This window comes from Acanthisitta chloris, unplaced genomic scaffold (genome assembly GCF_000695815.1).
Source record: "Acanthisitta chloris isolate BGI_N310 unplaced genomic scaffold, ASM69581v1 scaffold20604, whole genome shotgun sequence".
Taxonomy (NCBI): domain Eukaryota; kingdom Metazoa; phylum Chordata; class Aves; order Passeriformes; family Acanthisittidae; genus Acanthisitta; species Acanthisitta chloris.
In genome coordinates this window covers 83,514-92,964 of record NW_008670214.1, presented here as the reverse complement: position 1 = coordinate 92,964, position 9,451 = coordinate 83,514, and the positions used below count along the sequence as shown (strand labels likewise).

Genomic DNA, 9,451 nt, shown 5'->3' with positions numbered 1-9,451 from the left:
ACCTAGAGGATGAGCGAGGCCGAGCAAGGCGCGTGACATGGGTTAGCAGGTGGCTGTGGGGAGCAGTGCCCACTGACCCTCCCCATGCCTGCAGACGTGCCGCAGCCCTCGCGCCGTAGCTGCAGTGCATACAGGCAGCACAGTGGTCCAGGGCAGCTGCCATGGGCACTCCACACACAGATGGGATGTCAGGTCCAAGCACATGGCTGGGGCATTAGGCTGGGGCACTGCTACAAGGGATCCTGCACTTGCTAAAGCATACCAGATCAAGAGCTTAGGGAGGCTGTGAATAGTGAATAGGGAGGCCTTTTCTAATGTGTAACTTTTCTAATGTATAACTGTGCTGCTTCACCCATATTGAAACACAACTTTTCTTAAATGAGTCAAATAAGCAAGAAGCTTATTTCCCAGTCTCACGTAGTTTTGTGACAGCTATTCTCCTCCTCTTCTTGCATAATTTTGCTAAAAAAATTGATGGATAATAAAGTCCAGGCTTGGGGCTATTCCATATGAAGTACATGCAGAGATAGAAAGAGCAAAGAACTTAGAAAACTTCCCTTGCTGATAAGGGTTTCCCTGATCACCATCACACAGCTCTGATCAATACCTGAAGGGCCCTACAAGGGAGAGGGAGAGGGATTCTTTATTAGGAACTGCAATGATAGGACAAGGGGTAATGGGTTCAAACTAAAGGAGGGGAAGTTTAGGTTAGATATTAGGAAAACGTTTTTTACTGTAAGGGTGGTGAGACACTGGCACAGGTTGCCCAGGAAGTGGTGGCTGCCCAAACCCTGGCACTGTTCAAAGCCAGGCTGGATAAGACCTTGAGCATCCAGGTCTAGTGGGGAGGTGTCCCTGCCCATGGCAGGGGAAGGCTGTGACTAGATGATCTGTAAGGTCCATTCCAACCCCTAAAATTCTATGATTCTATGATCTCGCACTCTAAGGAGGAAAAGCCCTGCTCAGAAACTGAGAGCAACATGTCCAACTCTTAGCCATGTAGCAAAACTCTTTCTCATGTGGTTTTGCTCAGGCACAGACTGCCATCTGTGATAGCTTACAGCTACAAAACTGAGGGCCTACAAATGGCAGGGAGGAAGGGAACTGTTGTACTGTGCTTCAGTTCAAAGCTCAGGGAGTCATTGACAGGTTTTTAACAAGCAGCAAGAATCCATAAAAGTGTATACAATTGACCTCATGTTACTTTACAAATTTGTTTTATTGAAGCTCAGATATTATAGAAACGTGGAGAACTTGTACGTGCTCTGCTTGTTTTATACTTTCATGTCTGAGCAACTTCCCTCTGAAGGTATGCATCATGGTTCAGCACACTTCACAAATCCACAATGACAACTGTAATTTGCTCTCAAGTCATTGAGCTTTAGGAATATGCTTTAACTAATTGGGTGTCAATTGCTTTTCTTCCCTGAGAGAAATCTGTTTGTAAACCCTTCACTCCTTGAGACTGAGCACATGACTGCTCTCATGCACTAACCTTTGATTTAGTTTTAATTTAATACATCACTCAGGTTACAAGATTTTATATAGGGTAGTCACTCAAAGTAATTTTAAAGCATGTTAAAAGCTCATTTAGGTCTATATAACTCTCTCTGTGCATCCTCATATTTGGATTTAATTGCTTGCTGATTTAAGCTAAATTGAAACAAGTCATGCCAGGGTAAATAAAAAGTTTTAGGGGGTCAGTTTTAAAAATCACACTTGAAGTTTAAATTAACATAGGCCTAGATATGCACTTCATAGAAAAACTAATTCATGCTTTTTTATAACACAATTTTGCTGCTGAAAAGATTACCATCAAAACTCTATATAAAATACCCAGTCCATAAATAGTTTATAAAGCTGTATCAAATATTTTAAGTGCAACCTCACCACATGGACAGAAAACCATACCTTTTACTAATTTCAAATTGAATCTTAATTGCTATAAGTTGTTAAGCATGTTGGACCTCTGTATTATCCGCAGCAAAAATCCACAGCAATGATTAGCTGCCTAACATGCCTGGGATAGCTTTCAGATGAAAGTATTCCTCAAGAACCACTAAAGAATCAGTATGGACAAATGTATTATCCCCGAACCACAGGAAAAAACTGTTTAAAACTTGTAGCCTTTTCCCTATATAGTACCTCCACTGAAAGCCTAGCCTCTATGGACTAGAAAAGGAAGAAGAAACCACTTAAAGCCAAGCCTTTAAGCACAGACTTAGGAAAGAAGGGAACAAGAAAAGGTTTCTGAAGCATCACATGCCACTATTCTCTGTAACCTTGGCATAAAAAATGACAGGATGCTTGCTAAGAACTTCAGCTTAGAAAGCCTTATTCCTTTCTTCCAGCAAAAATGTGAAATAATTGCCCCATTAAAGCTCTTTTGGGTTACGTGATGGGTCCCTTTGGCAGGGAGTCAGCTGTCTCTTCTGTCACCAACCAGTAAATATGGAGCAGGACATGAATTTAAAGTTGAACCTCCCAGAACCATTTTTTGTGGGAGACCTGTTAGTGGTGGCTGAGTAGGGAGATACAGGTGAACAACTAGCAAAGTTATCTCTGAATAACACAACCCTAATGGGAAAGTGAAATATGTGTCTGTCCTGTTTTCCTCAGAAACGTTTTTCCTAAGAGACTCCCACTCTGCTGGAATTTAAAGCCCAGCTACACCAGACATGAGAACATACCACCCACCCCTCATGCATCCACTGCACTGACACATCTCAGCTGCACTTCAGAGAACTGAATGGCAAACTGAGGCCAAGAACCACTCGGGGAGCTAACACAGGTAGCAGCCAAAGAGGAGGTGGAATAGGTATGGTTAACCCTTATTTCTTCTTTAATTGATGATCTTGCAGCAGTCCCTCGAAGGGCTATTTTAAAAGAGCTTAATTCAAAGTATTCATATTTAACACATTAAAAGTAATTTTGCAAATACCAGGAGCTCTCCAGAGAATAAATAATTGGATGCCTCATAACAATGATCTAATAAGGAGAAGTTGAACCATGCTTTGTGTGCAGAGGAATTCTTCAGCATGACTGCTAAGACAAAGCATTCTATAGTAACACTTTGTTGCCATAAACTTGGCAGAAATATTATTTGATTAATTTTAACTTGCTATTTTCTGTTTCATATTTTCCCCCCTTCCCTTCCTCTTAAGGACCTGCCAGAAAGAATAAGCAGCTAAAAGAAATTATCAAGAATTTTAACAATTTTAATAACCATTTTATAGCAAAACCAATGTGCTATGAGCAAATTTTAGTGCCCTTCTAAAATATTCATGTATGGCTCAGAGAACAAAGCGCTGTTGACCCACCTGGTGGTCTTCTTTAGAGAAAAAAGAATTGGGTCATCCAAATGGTCAACCAGAAAGCATATTTCAAAAATGCAATTAGGTAGATAGGATCAGCAGGAGAATGATATTTTGCTGAATACCAAGATAATTTGAAAAAGTGCCATCAGAGGTGGTTACCTAAGGGGAAGGTAGCCCCTTCCCATGGCTGACATGGCACTCACCAGTGGACCAGACAGGTTCAGACTCTTGGAAGGTGCAAGGTCTAGTCTTATGCAGCCTGGCAAAGGTGCACCTAACCCACAGCTCTATGTTGCTTACCACAGCCTTACATGAGATTACTTCTCATTGAAGAGGAAAAAGAGGGGCAAAAGGTAAATTCTTCACTACAAAGCTATTTTGAGGGATAATAAAAATGCTGCTTTTACCAAGAGACATACGCCTTTAATTTGAACTCAACCCAGGGCAATACCAAATGTTCAACCATTATCAATGGCACTGATAAGCCTCTGACCTCAAATGCTGCAAGATCAGTGAGGCCCCCCCCATCCCCCCTCCCTCTCCCCTTTCCAAATCCCTCAAGGATTTTTTCTCTCCTTGTTTCTGCCCTTTTCTCCTTTCAGTCCCTGAACCAGAAGTACACCTGTTGTCATGGTAAATACCCTGCTTTCATTTTCAGCCCTCCACACCTCCAGATCTTTGTTGGCTCTGTCAGAAGACACCCGGGGGAAGTCACACTTTCTATAACATCACACCACAGTGCTCAGTGCAATTATGATGTTAAACAGAACATTTGATTATGTGTCCTATATGGAATTCATAGCAGTCTTGTAATAATTCTTCTGGAAAACATCAACCCTTGTGAGGACTTGGCAATATTTCATTTCTCATGGACACAGTAAAATTTAAACAACCCTGCAAACTCTAATTTAACCCTTGTTTTATAAATTCTTAAAGTGTACAAAATAATTCAAACACATTTCAGTTGCTTTCTTATTTTGCTTGAAATGGATGAGTGTTCTTTCAGGTCTATACTTCTTTTGTCTTTTTGTCTTTGTTAATGTTTCAGCATAAATATTTTCTGCAATAACAGGCTGCCTTGTTATGTGGGCTTTTTGATAGTCTAGTTTAAAAAGAGCCTGTTCCAATGTCTGTCAGCTGTTCAGTGGCCTGTTTCTTGTTGAGTCTGGTAAGCCATCTCCCAGCAGAGGGACTTCCCACCATGGAGACTCCCCACTGCCTTACATTGTCACGATCACATTCTGTGTTTGTAGGAAGTGGATTTGCAGTTTTGATAAAACATATGTAAATCCACAGCTATGCTATTCAGAATAAAATTCAATAGGATAGTTCAGTGGGGAGTGACCTACAATTATTATATAGTCCCAGGTGTAACTTGCTGCCTACTGCATGATTTATCGTGAAGAAATAATTTGATCTGGACAGGATTTCTTGCTTGCAGGTTCAAGCAAATTGTAGCTTGTCAGTCAGGGGAAATTTGAGCACTTTAATTATTTTATGCACAGACCTTCCTTAAGTCCTCCTTAAGTGTAATAATGTTGAGCTAGAGATCTCAAAGTACACCTGCAACCCAACTTTCTCATGTTGTACCAGTCTGCTATGTTAGTATTCCCAAACTGATAAGCAGCTTTCCCAACTCTTTCATAACCACAAAGCAGCTTTGTTGGAAGGATAATACTAAGAACAGGTTACCTCTTGTGCTTTTACACCTGTGGTTGCTGCCCATCCTGCTGATAAGGTTTACCTGAAAGCAGTGGTTATCTGCTCCAGTTTGAAGCAGTGAGACAATGGCACTTTCTAAGTCCTTGTACATTGCTTACAGTACATAACATTCAAATAATGCTAGGATGTTTGGTAGCAAATTCATTTATTCTCTTTGTAATACCAATGAATTCCCTTATGTGGCATTTGCATTCCTGTGTGCCACTGCCTTATCTTTGCTTCATCAGCACAGAGGTACTGGAAGAAAAAAAACCAAAGGAAAATACCAGCAAAAGAGCTTACACTGGGCCATGCATATATCTGACTTCATACTCAGGCCATTTTTTTAGTGTTCTGTTTTCTTCATCACAGCCAAAATACTCTTCTTGCTCTGCACCTTTTGCCCCTACTTACAAATCTATTCACAGAAATGTGGGTATATTTTTCATTGTAGTTCCATGCGTTCTGCATGCTAGAGGGTAAATTAGCTCCATGTCTGTTCCACTTATAATCACATTTAGATGTGAACTCACTTATTAGCAGTGTCCATGACTGCTGCTCTTAAACAGCTACTGTGGATGCTCTGAGCATTTGTGTTTAGCTCTTACATTTTTCATCCTGTTTATTAATCTAGAATGAACTTTTCATCTTTATTATTTTATGAGTAGCAATTAGTCTTTTTGTGGAGTTAGGAAGGTGATCTCTAATTTCTTCAGTGGTTTTTTTTAATTACACTTCTAGTAAAAAGATACCTTTTATAGTCTGAAAATGCTTTCAGAGAGCTCCCAGCATTTTAGATCTCTGTGGTCTGCTGGTGTGAAATCAAAGCACAGCTTTTACCTGGTTAATAGTGGGGTTATTCCTTTTTTTTTTTTCTTTTCAGCTTCTTTGCAATTTTATTTGCAATTAAAGATATGCAGGTGTAAAAGAGAACCATTCCCCCAGCCTTTTTCTCTCACCCATCTTGCATCTGGGATCTGATTTTCCAGGCTGATTCATATTCTTTTTCACTCAGTTTGTTTGCTCTGCATCTTTCTTGGTTTGTACTGTCATGTCCAGCTGACTCACTTCTGGTCCCTTGCACAGTACCCATGAACAAGAGCAGTGCACCCCTATGGAGCATCATCTAAGTTCTGCATATCTTCTTTTTCCATTTCTCTACTTTCCCACTCATCTGTCACCAAACACAACCTTACCTATAAAAGGTTTCCTTTTCCCAGAAGAATTCCTAGGCATGACTCTGTAAATAAGGATACTATCTACTATAGTACCCATCTAAGTAGTTTCTAGCCCAAGAACTATACCACTGAGATAAAATTGGTTACCCTTTATCCTTCACTAATGCAGAAAATCAAAGAGATAAACAACCAGCCACCAAGGAGGCTACTGATGGATCACAAGAGGGGACAGAAATTCAGAAACAGTTGGAAGGCAACAGAGGATGGGAACCTAACAGTGATGCAAGGAAACCTTGGCATGAAGTCTATGCTTCAGCAGGGGATGATGGAGAAAACACAACTGCGCCAGACCACAAGCAGAGAGACAACTGGGAAGGGAAAAGGATGGTGGCTGGGTATGGCCCTGTGATGTGAGAGATGCCAGCTGCAGCATGAGGGGAAGTCAGAAACAGATGGATCTGTTCAAATGGATATGATGGGCAGCAAATGGCAAAGCCACCTAAGCTCCCTTTTGTCAGCTCCTGTAGACAGTGACCTCCAGTTGGGGGTTTTGCCTTTGATGCAAGTTCACATCTTCACAAGCAGGAATCAGCTCTTGTGCCTCCACACAAGCAGAGAAAAGGAATGCTTCTCCTAGGACCTGATGACAGTGCACATGAATGTGGCTAAGATTTTCACAAATCCACTCTATTGCTTTGCATTTATCTCATCCATCCTTTCCTTTACAAGAAACTCTTCCCCTTCCTCATCCTGGTCCCAGGATGCAGTAAGTTCTGGCTCTTGAGGCAGGTCTGTAAACCAACTAATTTGTTACCAAAATTATCTGCCTCACACTGAAAGCCAGATTATTCTACCAACCCTTGCATAATATCCACACAAAAATTACAGGCATGGCCCATGAAGTGCTGTAGACACCAGCCACCTTCTTGGAGGTCAAAATGCCATTTCATGGACTGTAAAGGTAACCACAAGAACTAAACTAAGCTACCAAACTGGGCACTCAAGTCATTAGGAACTGCTCTTTCGCCCTCCACTTCCCTCAGTTCTCAGACTCAAAGGAGCCTGTTTCTTGTTTCTTCAGACAAGCCACCCACTCACAGCATATTCAACCAGAGAATTTCCATTGTGCATTCTTGGCAGCCTGGTGTTCACCACAGTGGCTGACTTGACCCACCAGTTCACCTCATCACGGCATCCACAACACAAGCCAGGTTTCAGTTCCTGGGTTATTTCTGCAACAGCAGAGAGGTGAGATGAGTCCTACCTTTGTGGGGCTGCTTTGTCCAAACCTCACACCATGTAGGCTGATTAAATGCTTCCATGCACTCCATGTGCCCAGGCAGAGCATTTGCCTGGCAATGCACATTGTGTGCTGGCTGCTGTGGATGGGACACTTATGCAAAGGGCTGGTATTTTAAACAACTAATTTTTTGGACTTGAGGCAGCATCTTTTTATCATGAGACAGACATCACATGATTTTCTGAAAAGACCTCAGAGCTTGGCTGGCAGGTTTGATGGAGAAATGGAAGCTTGCATGACTGGGAAGTCTGCACTCCTAGAGCCAGTGTTTACTGGCAGCTTTCAAGCAGAATCACGAGCACTGGATGGTGGGGCATGTATTTAAGTGCATAGCTCAGATGATAGAGCATTAAGACTAATAATATCCACATGAGGAAGGGCCAACTTTGCTAAAACTCTCAGCTATCCAGGAGTTCTCCTGGCCCTTATGCAGCCTGACATACAAACAAGATGCACTCCAGGACTCAAGAATAAAATGAGATCCTTTGGAAGCAATTCCAGACTTCTCTGGATGTGTGGTTTATCAGCATCAATCATAATGACAAAAAGCAGGTAATAATCCCCTGCAAAAAACTCCACCCAAGGCCTCCAACTACACTGTAAAATGAATGTGCTGAGGTAAAGACTCAGGGAGAAAAGCCAAGGAGTGAGCTAAAACCCTTCAGAAAAACCTTGAGGCACTGCACTGGTGAGAGCTCCCAGGGCAATTGCTTCAAACATCAAGAAGCAAAGCAGAGGATAGATGCAGGTAAGAGGAAACTGCCAAGGTGTGAGCAGATTAAGGGGGAAGAGTGCACTTCATTAAATGTAACTGCTGTTCACTTCACATTCAAACTTCCAGTATGGTGGATAGTCATGTTCACATTTGTTTTCAGATCAGACTCTAATTTATCCTCCCTTCTTCTTCTTTTTGGTTATTCATCTCATGTTGGTAAACAGACTTCCTGATTTACTAAAAGTCATTATTTCCAAGCCAGTCCCTAAACTGCCTTCAGCACCTCAGAAATGCATTACACTTTTGCAAAGTTCTCTCATTTCACCATCTTACATGTATTTGAGCTTTCTGCAATCATATAGTCTTTTTTAACCTGCACAGCATAAAATTCACAGAATTGCTGTTACAAACAGATACTGGAGATGCCAGAACCAGCTGCATGCTTTTGTTCTGGTGGCTTGAGTCTGAAGATGAGGTATTCTGAGAAAGGAATCATGCTTGTATGGGATCAGCAAATCTGGGCCGTATACCTCGGAAAAGATTAACTTCTTCCTTTGATACTGCTTCTCACTGCCATAGTAACAAGCAAATCAGGTGAAGTTCACAACAAATGAAAAAGCAGGACTGGCCTTTAGCCATGTTACTGCTCCACCTGCTTAGAGACCAGCCAAGCTGTCAGTGCTCCAGATGTACCACATAGCTGGATATTAGTATTTAGCATCACTTCATTTCTATTTCACTAAACAGGAGAATGCTTATTGCCTGATCCTGCTTATAGTGAAAAAATAGAAATGTCGGCAGAGGATGACTGGGTTATCAGAATTTAATTTCACTGAAATGACTGGACTTGAACTGTACTCAGGTTGGATAGAGAAATTGTGATGGGTAGGGAGGAAAAAGAGATTTCTTACCCTGTGATGCAGCAAATACAGATGAGGTGTTCACTGCACAGCACAGACACTTGTGGACCAGGGCATTTTTGTTCAGAAATAGATTTTAAATTGAAACCATGGCTTCACTTTTAACTGGATTTTTGACCCATTTAATGGAGGTCTTGTGCACTCCTCAGTTCCGAAATGCTCTGTGCTTGCAGATGGGGCAGAAACATGAGCCTGAGCTCCAAGTTGTTCTGACAGCAGATCGTCATCAATCCACTTTTAAAAATAAATCTCACTGTTCAGACTGAGTATCAACAACAGCCAAATGCAGTATTAACAAAATCATTGAATAGTTCCAACTC

General features: G+C 41.5%; 1 protein-coding gene across 1 annotated transcript in view; it reads right to left on the bottom strand.

The window, feature by feature from the left end:
* Positions 1-9,451, bottom strand: part of PLXNB2 (plexin B2) — a gene marked incomplete at its 3' end in the record, with an annotated part of 59,622 nt that overhangs the window by 12,502 nt on the left and 37,669 nt on the right. The gene's annotated exons all lie outside the window — the stretch shown is intronic.